Here is a 15439-nt window from a genome sequence, read left to right on the forward strand (position 1 = left end):
GGGACGAGATTCCTGTAAGGGGGTAGGATTTGTAACACCCTAATTTAATTTTCAGCTTTTAATAATAAATTTAATTGGCTTATTTGATTTTCTAGGATTTAATTTGCTTAGCCTTGCATTTATAATTTATTTTTCTTCATAAAGTAATTAAAATTTATCTTAGGTTCAACTTGTTTGTGCATTCATGCTGGAGCATAGTTTTATTTTGGTTGAGTGCTTAGGATTTGAATTCAAATTTTATTTGAATTCAATTAGATTTGGGTTTGTTTGAAAAAGAAAGGAAAACCAGAAAATAGGAAAAACCCGCTTTCAGCCCAGCAGCCCAAACCAACTCAAACCGGCCCATGGCCCACCTTTCCTTTTCCCCAGCCCAACCCAGGCAGCCCAATCCTGGCGGCCCACTTCCTTTCCCCGCGGCCCAGCTTCTTTCTCCGCGCTGGCCTACGCTTCCCCCACTCGCTCCAGCCCGGGCCCGCATGTCAGCCCACGCCAGCCTCTCGCCGCGCGCTTCCCGTTCGCCCTTCGCCCGCTGACGCGCCGACCCCACCTGTCATCCCTTTCCTTTCTCCCTTCCGTTTTCCCCGCCGGTGCCTCTGCTCGCGTAGTTTTTCTCCCCCCTGCGCCCCGCCTCTGCCCGTGGACCACCCTGCACCGCGGCCCGCCTACCATACCACGCCCGCCCAACACATTCTAGAAGCGGCGCCACCAAGCCGGACCACGCGGAGCCGCTGCTCGATCCGATTTCGCCGCGCGGAGTCAAGCCCGAGTTTTCCGCCGTGATAGCCTGGGGCACGCAGGCCCAAATCCTCGGCCGCCTTCTTCTTTTTAGCACCCCGGTCGCCCTGCGTCTCATATTCATCCCGTAGCTGCCTCCACACCCCAGCGTCCACGCTCCGCCACGCCATCACCGCGCAGAGCCCCTGCACCGCCGTGCCAGCACTGCTCCGCCGCCCCACAGCCAGCCCGAGCCGCCGCGGAAGCTTCGCCTGTGCACCAGGGACCTCCTCGAGGCCGCCATCCCCGACATCGGACCCTGCACGTGCCGGAATTCCACCCGGACCCGCCTCAGGTGAATCCCGTCCGCCATGGCGATTTCTCACCACCGGTGTACCTCTGACCATCCTGACCCCCGTGAATCCATCACAGGAGCCCCACGCCTCGACCCGCGACGCCCAGAGGCCCAGAGGGCCCCTACATCTACTTCTCCACGAGCGCCGCCTACGACCCGCCGCTCGACCTCGCCGCCGATGTCCCTCCGCTGCGACCCCGATCGCCCCTCACCCTTGGTAAGCTTCGGCCCACCTCCCTGTAGCTTTTAAGCTAGATCATAGGGCCCGTAGGCATTCCAGTAGCCGGAACGCATGCTCGCCGGCGAACCTCACGGCGCGGAGCCGCCACCGCAGTTGCCCCCGTCACGCAGAGCCTCGCCATGCCCCGCTCTTGGCCCCAGTGGACTACACATGTTGCCCTCGTTTTGTTGCACCAGATAACGGCCCGAATGGCCCTCTGTAGCACCCGAACCGCTACTCCGACGAACTCGCCGCCGCGGAACGCCTGTTCCGGCGAGTCCCGCCGCCGCCCCGCGTCCCCTTTGCCTGACCCGTCCGATCAAGAACGGACGTGCAAGATTAGATCGAATCCCCATCAGATATGAACCATTAGATCTCAATCCGAAGGCCCAAAATAGAAGGTACCGGTTCGGCCTGGCGATCTTTCTAAAGAGCCCCTCCGTTTTTCTGATTTTAACCCGCAGTCCACCATAGTGTAAATGTAATTCCAGATAAGCCCCTTCTTTTACATTTTAAACCCTGAGCTCTCCAAAAATGGAACTCGCCGTCCAGCCCTGGTGTTTTTGTGAGTTAGACCCTAGATCTATAGTTTAATTACGTTTGGACCCTCGGTTTTTGCAGAAAACCCCCTGGAACCTTAGTTTTCTTGCAGTTTAGTCCCTGAAACTTGTTTTTAGTCTAGAATATGCGTTTTAGCTCCGTTTTAGGTGTTCTTTATATCCATGCGATCGTTGTAACGCGTAGAATAGTTTTAGACTAGTTTAGTGTGCTGTTTCTATGTATTGATGTACTATTTCTTAGTTTTTGTTAGTGTTTGCTTGTATGCTTATTGTTGTGCCTTGTTTTGGCCATGTGTTCATGAGTATACGTTGATCCATCTGAGGAGCCCCAGTACCAGTACCCGGAGCAGCCGTCTTTTGACCAGTTTGAGCAGCAGCTGGAGCAGTATGAGGAAGGAAAGTATAACATGAACAACCTATCACTTTTAATTACAATTTCATACTGCATTTTAATACTGTATGCCTATAAGGACTTTCCTAGCCAATTTATATCCTTTATATATATCATTGGGTTGCATTTTGGTTAGTTGTGCTAGGTGCTGCGCTATAACACACTTGGTCCTTTTTAATTAATTTGATTAATGGTATATGGAACTTAATTCTGAGAGTGGCCCTCTGTGTGGCTTGAGTCCACTCTGTAACACCCGGTTTATAAAAGGACATAAACCGAGCAATCATATACGTGCCGGGATCAAGTCACACGTATATACAACAGAATGAACAGTATATCACAGCACATATCACTTAAAAAGACATAATAAAGCGAATACGAATGTTATTTATTACATTAATGACAAAAATGTCTGATACAGCGGAAGCGAAGTACAAATACGATAAAAACTCTCCGAAGCTGAGCAGGGCGCCACAGGGACGTCGACTGGGAGACGAACGCCTAGAAGTCCTCGTAGTCCTGGTAGCGCTGAGTAAACTCCCTCGCGTCGGCAGGAACTGAGCAGCAGTAGCGTATCCAAGAGGAAAAAGTAGAGAAGAGGCAAGAGTGAGTACACAACTTGTACTCAACAAGTATAACACAAACTATGAGGCTCTAGGTTGGCTGACTCAACTGCATTAGCTTTTAAGTCTTGGCAAAATTTTATTAAAGCTAATTACTACAAGTTGATGAATTACCATAAACCCAGTTACATAATAATTAATCAAAATTAATCATGTTAGTACTGAGAACCAAACCACAACCAAGCCAAGGTAACCCCGAGAGGCACCCCCCTCGTTGGAAGGAGATAACCCCACTAATCAAAAGGAGGATCTGGGCCGCTCATGACCGTGAGCACGGCTAGTATACCAGTTTTACACTCTGCAGAGGTTGCACATCTTTACCCACAAGTCGTGAGCTACGCTAGTTGTTCATCACACTTCCTTAGGTGAGATGACTAGCAAACTCACTACGAGGCCGTTACAAAGGACACGTTGGTAAGGTGTAACCGCTAAGGAATCAGGCTCCGCAATGATGGTAACCACCTCGAGGGGTACGCAGACCAAGCCTCATAGCCTGGCCACCATTGAAGCTCACCACCCCCCATGCCCCGTCGGTAAGTTACTCCCGAACCAAAATGACCTAATTAGTAAGCCAAGACCGTCCCATTCCAGTCTTGTGGTAGCGCTGTTGTCCCAGGTTGTCGCTCTATGAACCGGTCCTTATGGAGAGTGGCCAACCAGGCAGTAAGCACCGTGCTAGCCCCCTAAACCATGTTTCTAACAAAACCAATTTTAACGAGACGTGAGCCACTCAGCCACACAGAGGGCCACTCTCAGAATTAAGTTGCATATACCATTAATCAAATTAATTAAAAAGGACCAAGTGTGTTATAGCGCAGCACCTAGCACAACTAACCAAAATGCAACCCAAGGATATATATAAAGGATATAAAGTGGCTAGGAAAGTCCTTATAGGCATACAGTATTAAAATGCAATATGAAATTGTAATTAAAAGTGATAGGTTGTTCATGTTATACTTTCCTTCCTTGTACTGCTCTGCTGCTGCTCAAACTGGTCAAAAGATGGCTGCTCCGGGTACAGGTACTGGGGCTCCTCAGATGGATCAACGTCTACTCACGAACACATGGCCAAAATAAGGCACACAATAAGCATACAAGCAAACACTAACAAAAACTAAGAAACAGTACATCAATACATAGAAACAGCACACTAAACTAGTCTAAACTATTCTAAACGTTACAACGATCGCATGGATCTAAAGAACACCTAAACGGAGCTAAAACGCATATTCTAGGCTAAAAAAAAAGGTTCAGGGACTAAATTGCAAGAAAAACTAAGGTTCCAGGGGGTTTTCTGCAAAAACCGAGGGCCAAACGTAATTAAACTATAGATCCAGGGTCTAACTCACAAAAACACCAAGGCTGGATGACGGGTTCAATTTCTTGAGAGCTCAGCACCTAGCACAACTAACCAAAATGCAACCCAAGGATATATATAAAGGATATAAAGTGGCTAGGAAAGTCCTTATAGGCATACAGTATTAAAATGCAATATGAAATTGTAATTAAAAGTGATAGGTTGTTCATGTTATACTTTCCTTCCTTGTACTGCTCCTGCTGCTGCTCAAACTGGTCAAAAGATGGCTGCTCCGGGTACTGGTACTGGGGCTCCTCAGATGGATCAACGTCTACTCACGAACACATGGCCAAAACAAGGCACAACAATAAGCATACAAGCAAACACTAACAAAAACTAAGAAACAGTACATCAATACATAGAAACAGCACACTAAACTAGTCTAAAACTATTCTAAATGTTACAACGATCGCATGGATATAAAGAACACCTAAAACGGAGCTAAAACGCATATTCTAGGCTAAAAACAAGGTTCAGGGACTAAATTGCAAGAAAACTAAGGTTCCAGGGGGTTTTCTGCAAAAACCGAGGGCCCAAACGTAATTAAACTATAGATCCAGGGTCTAACTCACAAAAACACCAAGGCTGGATGACGGGTTCAATTTCTTGAGAGCTCAGGGTTTAAAACGTAAAAGAAGGGGCTTATCTGGAATTACTTTTACACTATGGTGGACTGCGGGTTAAAATCAGAAAAACGGAGGGGCTCTTTAGAAAGATCGCCAGGCCGAACCGGTACCTTCTATTTTGGGCCTTCGGATCGAGATCTAATGGTTCATATCTGATGGGGATTCGATCTAATCTTGCACGTCCGTTCTTGATCGGACGGGTCAGGCAAAGGGGACGCGGGGTGGCGGCGGGACTCGCCGGAATAGGCGTTCCGCGGCGGCGAGTTCGTCGGAGTAGCGGTTCGGGCACTACAGAGGGCCATTCGGGCCGTTATCTGGTGCAACAGAACGAGGGCGACATGTGTAGTCCACTGGGGCCAAGAGCAGGGCATGGCGAGGCTCTGCGTGACGGGGGCAACTGCGGCGGCGGCTCCGCGCCGTGAGGTTCGCCGGCGAGCGTGCGTTCCGGCTACTGGAACGCCTACGAGCCCTAAGATCTAGCTTAAAAGCTACAGGGAGGCGGGCTGAAGCTTACCAAGGGCGAGGGCGGTCGAGGTCGCAGCGGAGGGACGTTGGCGGCGAGGTCGAGCGGCGGGTCGCAGGCGGCGCTCGTGGAGAAGTAGAGTAGGGGCCCTCCGGGCCTCTGGGCGTCTCGGGTCGAGGCGTGGGGCTCCTGTGATGGATTCACGGGGGTCAGGATGGTCAGAGGTACACCGGCGATGAGAAATCGCCATGGCGGATGGGATTCACCTGAGGCGGGTCCGGGTGGAATTCCGGCGCGTGTAGGGTCCGATGTCGGGGATGGCGTCCTCGGGGAGGTCCCTGGTGCGCAGGCGAAGCTTCCGCGGCGGCTCGGGCTGGCTGTGGGGCGGCGGAGCAGCACTGGCATGGCGGCGCAGGGGCTCTGCGCGGCGATGGCGTGGCAGAGCATGGACGCTGGGGTGCGGAGGCGGCTGCAGGATGAATATGAGACACAGGGCGACCGGGGGTGCTAAAAAGAAGAAGGCGGCCGAGGATTTGGGCGTGCGTGCCCTAGGCTATCACGGCGGAAAACTCGGGCTTGACTCCGCGCGGCGAAATCGGATCGAGCAGCGGCTCCGCGTGGTCCGGCTTGGTGGCGCCGCTTCTAGAAGGTGTTGGGCGGGCGTGGTATGGCAGGTGGGCCGTGGTGCAGGGTGGTCCACGGGCAGAGGCGGGGCACAGGGGGGAGAAAAACTATGCGAGCAGAGGCACCGGCGGGGAAAACGGAAGGGAGAAAGGAAAGGGATGACAGGTGGGGTTGGCGCGTCAGCGGGCGAAGGGCGAACGGGAGGCGCGCGGCGAGAGGCTGGCGTGGGCTGACATGCGGGCCCGGGCTGGAGCGACCGGGGGAAGCGTAGGCCAGCGCGTGCGGAGGAGCCAGCTGGGCTTCGGGCGAACGGTGCGCGGGCGCTGGATCGTGCGGCGCTTGCGCTGGGCGCGGAGAAAGAAGCTGGGCCGCGGGGAAAGGAAGTGGGCCGCCAGGATTGGGCTGCCTGGGTTGGGCTGGGGAAAAGGAAAGGTGGGCCATGGGCCGGTTTGAGTTGGTTTGGGCTGCTGGTCTGAAAGCGGGTTTTTCCTATTTTCTGGTTTTCCTTTCTTTTTCAAACAAACCTAAATCTAATTGAATTCAAATAAAATTTGAATTCAAATCCTAAGCACTCAACCAAAATAAAACTATGCTCCAGCATGAATGCACAAAAAAGTTGAACCTAAGATAAATTTTAATTACTTTATGAAGAAAAATATATTATAAATGCAAGGCTAAGCAAATTAAATCCTAGAAAATCAATAAAGCCAATTAAATTTATTATTAAAAGCTGAAAATTAAATTAGGGTGTTACACTGTGTGTGTGTTAGTGGGAGTGTGTGTGTGTGTCGTGGAACGGGGTCGAGGAACCGGGTCGAGGAATGGGGTTGAGGGTTGAGGGTCGAGGTCTAGGGTTGAGGGTTGAGGTCGAGAGTCGAGGGACGGGGTTGAGAGTCGGGGTCGAGGGTCGAGGTCGAGAGTCGAGGGACGGCGAATGCGTGAGTGAGTTAGAGAGCGAATACGAACGGGTTCGAGCTCGAGAATTAATTTAAATCAATCAAAATTACAAATGCAATACATGTAATCAAGAATTGTACATAAAATTATTACTCGTTGTCGTTACTCGTCATTACTCATCGTCGTCATTACTCATTGTCGTCGTCATTACTCGTCGTCGTCATTACATTATACAGTGAAATACATGTCGTCGTCGTCTAACCATTAAATACATGATTAAATAAAATCTTTGAATGACACAATTATACACTACATAAGACATAATAATAGAAATTCTCTCTAAATTCTCTCTCTAAATTCTCTTCATTTCCTTCTATATATGAAATGACAAAATTCTAGATAATATCAAATAATGGCAAAAAAAATAATGACTACATTCTCTCTAACTAAATTCTCTCCATTTCCTTCTCTTACTAAATTCTCTAACTAATGTATATAGTATATATTAACATGCGATACAAGTACTACATGATAAATCATTTAGGTGCATAACTAATCATTTTAATTGCATAATAAATTAAATAATTAGTTATGCACCTACATAATATTTACAATAAATTGAAGTCTTTGAATACAATAAATGTGTGTGTGTGTGTGAGTGTTAGTGTGTTAGTGTGTGTGTGTGTGAGAGAGAGTATAAGTGTTAGTGTGAGAGAGATTATAAGTGTTAGTATGAAATTTAATAGTACAAAGTATTTCAACATAATACATGTACATGTAATTCTTGATAAAAATTATAATACACTTACAAAATAATAAGAAATACTACTTTGGAATTTATATATGTACATAAATGGTAAATGATAAGAAATTATACTACTTTCCCACAAAATGATAAGAAATACGACTTTGGAATTTATACATGTACATAAATGATAAGAAATACTGCTTAGGAATAATTAACTCAACTAGAAAAACACAAACTAAATATAAAGTTTAAATATCAAAATTGGTAATTTATATTAAATTTTCTAAACCCTAGAGATGAGAATTTATATTCTTGGTAATGTATTCCATAATTGCAATCTAAAAGTTATTGGGGAATTACATAAAAAAATCTAAATTTGTTAACTAAATTTTTAAACTAAATGTTAAATTATCTAAATACCTAATTCTCATGAGAAAAAATTGAAATTTGTAAACTAAATGCTAAATTGCCTAAAAATCTAATTCACATGAGAAAAAAACTAAATTTGTAAACTAAATGGTAAATTACTTAAAAAATTAAAGAAAAAAATCATCTAGGCGCCGCCGGCCGGGCAGAGCAGGGCCAATGCAAGGCCGGCCGGCGGGCAGAGCAGGCGGCGGCGCTGGCATGCGGCGACGTACTGCAGGGAATGTGGAGCGTGGACGACGTACGGTGCGGCCTGGAGATGAAGCGGCGGTGGCGGCGGCGACGTGGGCCGCTGGAGTCGGCGTGGGGACGGGGGCACTGGAGTCGGCGGCGGCCGGGGGGCGCAGGAGTGTTGGCGCTCCTTAAGTACCCATTTTATCCCTTGTTTATCCTTGATAATAGCATGAATTTAATATCAAAATCACTAACCGTCCTAACCCCGGCCTAATTATTGGTCATTTTCACATTTGCACATATATTTTGGAGGAACTTTGTTTTTGCAGGTTTTTGACCTATTTTGGAGCATGAAATGACGAGGCCCGTGATCGAGCGCTAACACGGAGAAAGACGAAGGCCAAAGCCCAAAGAAGAACCAAAGCCCATGTTGATTCGAAGTCCATTCATGCACATCCATCCTCCAAGAGAGCCCAAAGAACCAAGCCCACGAGGATGAGATCAAGATACTTCGAGATTAAGCAAAGCAAATGAAGATTTAAGGAAGGATTCCCTATCCTATCCTTTCCTCGAAGATATCTCCAAGATAATGACGTCCAAAGGGGTGCAATCGTGAGGGACATAAACTCTAGAAGATGCGAGGAGTCTACACGCGAAAGATGAGACCGAGGTGGGCCCGAAAGAGGGTAGGCTGGCCGGCCTAGGCCCATGAGCCGGCCGTCCTAGCCCGTTTCCGAGGCGGTTCGGCCTCCCCTTCGACCGGTGGCTTCCTCGGCTCATAAATAGCTCGCACCTTATTCAACTCGCGGCATCCATCCACCCAGAACTCGACGAAAACCTAGGGCCAAGACCGGAGGGAGACGACGGCCGCCGCAAGTCTTTGAAGTTGTCTAGGAGATGGCTTAGGCTGCCCCTAGCCGCCATGGCCTCCCTGCGTGGTTGTGCCATGGTGGAGTTCATGAGCTAGTTGGAGTCGTCGATGGTATGTACTCGGTGGTGACGATCCAAACGAATCTATTATGTGAGTAATGATAATCATGTCTTCCGAATCTATTAGCGATCATGTCTCTCCTTTTTGATTTCGTTCTTGCCTTGGGTGCGCTTATTCCTAGATCTATTCTCGAGATAGATTGCACGGGGTGTTCTTGTAGCTATGGTGGCTAGGAGTTCATACCTGATCTACCCAAGGGGGTTCGACACGTCTAGCGTGCTTCAGGGTGCTTTTGTCCAAAGGGAGTGTCGTGACAGGGCGTGGCCTGAGTAGGGGGTTCCCGAGGGTTGGATTGGAGGTTTTGATTTAAAGATGCCATTGATTGAGATGCATGATTTATTTGCTCGTTAGCTTGAACTACAACTAGATGACAATAGGCCTAGTCATGTCTTTGGTTTTGCTATGGTTACGCCTATGTTCATGGATGAGATCAACCTTTACACAACACTCATACTATTAAAGGTTACTCTATATGTGCAATTCATGCTTCATGTTAGGATAGATCCGTTAGATTAGATGGAAAACCTTAGGTAGTTCTTTGTCGATCCACGAATTGATAAACCTTGGGGGAATACTCTAAGGGAAAAGCTACCACGATCCGTGCACTTGCGGTACATAAATTGGGGCGCTAAGGAGCGTCAACATGGAGTTGACGTGGGGACGCTCACGGCGTGCTGGCATCGGCATGGGACATCGGCGTGGCGCACCGGGGGGCCGCAGTCAACGACGACGATGGAGGGGGCGGCGCGGCCACGGAGGAGGGAGCGCGGGCACGGGCATGGGCCACTGGATGAAGGAGACCGGCAGCACGGGCCTTGTGAACGAGTTGGCAGCGGCGCGTAACGGGGCGGGTGCAGGCCGGGGCGGCAGACGATCGGAGAGGCGGTGGAGAGGCGCCGGCAATCGCGAGGAGGGGAGGAAGTGGAGGAAGAAGAATATGGGTTCTAGTTATATAGGAAGGACCTAAGGTACCGGGTGAAAAACAAAACCGGTACCTAAGGCCAGCCAAAGGTACCGGTTCCTGATCCACCCGGTACCCTTGGCCAGCCAAAGGTAAGCCCCTAAGGTACCGGGTGGCTTAGGGAAACCGGTACCTAAGGCTTTTTAAACTTTGCTTTTCTTGCTTTCTTTTCCCTCTTTGAACTGAATTCCTCATTAGCTCAGTGGTAACGCGCGGTTATTTAGGACGCCCCTAGCCACCATGGCCTCCCTGCGCGACGCCCCACGGTTTTTTAAACCAAATTACTTTAAGGCACCGGGTGGACTTTCCAACCGGTACCAAAGGTTACCTTTTGGTACCGGTTGGATAATCCACCCGGTACCTTAATCTTATATTTTTTTTCCTATAAATCTGTTAATTGGCTGATAATTCATAATAAATCTGATAATTGCGTAATAAATCTGATATCTGTCTAGAAAATCAGTTAATTGCATAATAATTAAAATAATTGACTAATAAATCTATTAACTGCATAATAAATCATTTAATTGGCTAATAAATCTGATAAATGCTTAATAAATCATTTACAAACAAATCAGTTAATTGCCTAGAAAATCATTTAGTTCCCCAATAAATATGTTAATAGCGTAGTAAATCATTTAATCATCTAATAAATTAGTTAATTGAATAATAAATCTGATAAATGCCTAGAAAATCATTTAATTGCCCAATAAATCTGATAATGTTCATGGAAACTATTATAAGAGATAATCATTCAACTAATGGAATATTAACGATGGTTCGCTTTACAATCGTCCCTTCATTGTGATCATGACGTGCGTAGGGAGCCTCCTCTTGGGCTAAAAGAATACTTGTGTCAACCTCCACTGCGAACGGAGTCATGTCTTCGACCTTGTTGTATTCTTCTTCATCTATGGCATCGTCGACTCCCACAATTTTTCTTTTGCCTGCCAGAAATATGTGGCGCTTTGGCTCATCTCCCGTACCTACAAAACTTGATTTATTTCTAGACTTGTCCTTTTTTGATTTGCTAGACATGTCCTGCACATAGAAAACTTGAGTGACATCTTTAGCTAGGACGAATAGTTCGTCTCGATAGCCAAGCTCTTTGAGGTCTACTGTTGTCATTCCATACTCGTCGAAATCGACACCTTTTCCTGTGAGTTTAACCCATTGACAACGAAATAGAGGTATCTTCAACGGCCCATAGTCGAGTTCCCAGATCTCTTCAATGTAACCAAAATATGAGTTCGTTTGGCCACTAGAGTCGGTGGCATCTATACGGACACCACTATTTTGATTGGTGCTCTTGTTATCTTGGGCTCTTATATAAAATATGTAACCATTAATTTCATATACTTGGTACATCAGGATTGAATTTTCTGGACCCCTGGCCAGCCAAGCTAGCTGCTCATGAATTTGATCGTTGGCCATGACTTCCTTCTGCAACCAGGTGGCGAATGTATCGTTATGATGTTTTGTAATCCATGTCTCAGACTTCAAAGGGTATATGCTTCGCACAATTTGCATGTGCTCCTCCATGTATGGAGCCACCAAGGCTGATTGTTGCAGAACTGTGAGATGTGCTTTGCTCAACGTGGCATGATCTATGGCATTTACTGATTTTCTTCCAAGTGTGGCCTTTCCAATCAGCCGCCCCTCATGACGTGATACTGGAATCCCAATTGGGCAGAGTTCTTCCACATAGTCAACACAAAACTCAATGACCTCCTCTGTGACGTAACCCTTCGCAATGCTTCCTTCTGGACGAGCGCGATTACGAACGTATTTCTTTAGGACTGCAAAGTATCGTTCAAAAGGGAACATATTATGAAGGAAAACAGGACCGAGAATACCAATCTCTTTGACCAGGTGAACTAGAAGATGCGTCATAATATTGAAGAATGATGGAGGAAATATCATTTCAAGACTGACTAAACTTTGGACAACATCCTCTTGTAGCCTGCTTAAACTCGATGGATCGATTGCCTTCTGAGAAATTATGTTGAGAAAGGCGCATAGCTATATAATTGTTGCTCAAACATTAGCTGGTAGAATACCACTAAGTGCAACTGGAATCAATTGCGTCATCAACACGTGACAGTCATGGGACTTTACGTGTGCGAATTTCTTCTCTTTCAAGTTCAGTAGCCTCTTTATGTTCGAAGAGTAGCCTAATGGGACCTTGATACTGTTCAAACAGTCGAACATACTTTGCTTCTCTTCCTTACTAAGAGTGTAGCACGCAGGACCTAGATAATGACGTCCTTTATCCCTTTTTTCTGGATGTAGGGCGGCCCGTTGTTTCATACGTTGAAGATCTTGCCGTGCTTCCAATGTATCTTTTGGCTTACCATAGACACCAAGGAAGCCTAGAAGGTTCACACAAAGATTTTTTGTTCGGTGCATCACATCAATTGCGTGGCGGACATCTAAGACTTCCCAATAAGGTAACTCCCAAAAAATACTCTTCTTCTTGCACATAGGTGCACGTCCGTCATCACTCTGCACTGATCTGCTGCCGGGTCCTTTTCCAAATACTACTTTTATATCTTTGACCATTTCAAACACCATTTTCCCACAACGGTGCCTAGGCTTAGTACGATGATCTGCCTTTCCATCGTAGTGAGCATGCCTCCTCCTTAATGGGTGCTTGATTGGAAGAAATCGACGATGACCCATATACACGATCTTCCTATAGTGCTTGAGGTACGTGCTATCGATTTCTTCTAAACAATGGGTGCATGCCCTATAACCCTTATTGGATTGTCCGGAGAGGTTACATAGTGCTGGCCAATCGTTGGTGGTTACGAAAAACAATGCATGAATGTGAAAATGATCCTCTGTGTGCGCATCCCACATACGAACACCCTCCTCTTTCCACAACAATAGAAGATCCTCAATCAATAGTTTCAGATACACATCTATATCGTTACCGGGTTGCTTCGGGCCGGGGATAAGCACCGGCATCATAATGAATTTCCACTTCATACACAACCAGGGAGGAAGGTTGTATATACAGAGTGTCACAGGCCAGGTACTATGGCTACTGCTCTGCTCACCGAAAGGATTCATGCCATCCGTACTTAAGCCGAACCTTATATTCCTCGCCTCATTTGCAAATGTTGGGAATGTTCTGTCCACTTTTCTCCACTGCGACCCATCAAGCGGGGTGTCTCAACATATTGCCTTGCTTACATTCTTCTTTGTGCCATCGCATCAATTTAGCATTCATTTTGTTCATGAATAAACATTTCAGACGTGGTATTAGAGGGAAATACCACATCACCTTGGCAGGCACCATCTTCTTGACACGCATCCCCTCAACATCGCTTGGATCATCTCGAGGGATCTTATACCGGTATGCGTTGCATATAGGGCATGAATCCAAATTTTCATACTCACCTCGATATAGGATGCAGTCATTAGGACAAGCATGTATCTTCTATGCCTCTAATCCTAAAGGACAAACAACTTTTTTTGCCTCGTATGTTGTCGCCGGCAAGGTGTTACCGTCAGGTAGTCAATTTTTTATAAGTTTCAGCAACTCCTCGAATCCCTTGTCAGACAAACCATTTGATGCCTTCCATTGCAACAATTCCAATGTCGTACCCAACTTCTTTTGGTCTTGTTTGCAATCAGGGTAGAACAATGTTCTGTAGTCCTCCAACATACGCTTCAGATCTCTCGATTCCTTTTCTGTTTCGCAACCTTCCTCAGTTTCGCACAGCATCTGACCAAGATCATCTTCTACAATGTATCCTTCGGTATCTTCTTCAGGCTCACCCATTGTAGTGTCATTGAAAAAAACATTATAATTGGCTGCAAAGTCAGGAATCATGTCCTCTTCTTCTACATTATTATCCAGCATAATTCCTCTTTCGCCATGCTTGGTCCAAACATAGTAGTTCGGCATGAAATCACTATTGAACAAGTGACTGTGGATGGTTCTTGATGATGAGTAATCCTTCTCATTCTTACAGAATTTGCATGGACAACGAACGAAACCGCCATACTTGTGTTTCTCGGCCGCTTCTATGAATTTATACACGCCATCAATGAACTCCTTTGAACGCCGGTCGGCCATGTACATCCATTGCCGACTCATCTGGGTCCACAATACATTTATATAAATCATTGTAGTGTACAAATAGTTCATTCATACTACTAATTTATAACTAATATTGAATATGCTATTAATAAAACTGAACTACAAAATTATAACGATGCATATGGCATTCTGACTGCATGACTGTGTAAAAACTTTGTTTCTCTATATGGAACTTTATATTTTTGTACAAGAAACGACGTATGTGTCTTTCTGGCCTAGCTGAGCTGCGGGTCTCGAATTGGCGCAGCATGCATCTCGAATGTGGAATCTTGTAAAGTTTTGGAATTTTGAAGGGAACTAAATAAAGCACCCTTGCATATGTAATTGATAATATTTCCATACAAAATTTGAATTCAAATATATAATTGATAATGCATATAACTATAATAAATAGATACTATTCACTTTTCAAATAAATTGATAAAACATATAAATACAATAATTTGATAGTATTCACATATCAAATAATTGATAACGCATATAACTACAATAAAATGCTACAACTAAAAATAATTATCACATGTATAAACTAAATTAAGTGATAACTGCTTCTAAAAACCAATTGCTAAGTTATGGAAAAAAATAACTAACCTTATTTTAAAAAAATAAAAATTCGCCTCCCCTCCCCTCACTCAGCTGCCATGAACAGTGAGTTCACGGCAGCTTGGAGGGGGGAGGGGTTGGGGTATTTATAGGCGTGGCTCAAAGGCAAGTAAGCAACCAACCGGTTCCTTTGGTGTGGGCACGTGGCGGCACCGGGTCATGGCAAAACCCGGTGCCATTGTCTGCCCTTTAGGCACCGGTTGGTGGCACGAACCGGTGCCTATACTGGGGTTTTGGTACCGGGTAATGCTTTAACCCGGTACCAAACCCCTTACCTTTGATCGCCGCTGTCAGTACCGGTTGCAAAAGCAGCTGTTACCTTTGGCCAGGACCTTTGGCCTGTTTTCTAGTAGTGTATGATCCCGGAGTCTGATGCATGTCCAAAGTTGTGTGCCCCATTTTCTTACGTTAATACTCCCTTGATTTTGCACGCTTCTTTTCCTTTTCTTCTTCCGTAAGATCTGCATATTTTTTCCTTGAACCTTGCACCATGACTTTGGCTGAAGGTGAAATGGTATGATCAGTAAATCGACAACCTATGATTTGTTTGATTAGAAAAAACTATGCTACCTAATTACAAAAAGGCGCCACGATG

The sequence above is a fragment of the Panicum virgatum genome, chromosome 3K, assembly GCF_016808335.1.
Source record: "Panicum virgatum strain AP13 chromosome 3K, P.virgatum_v5, whole genome shotgun sequence".
NCBI classification, from domain to species: Eukaryota; Viridiplantae; Streptophyta; class Magnoliopsida; order Poales; family Poaceae; genus Panicum; species Panicum virgatum.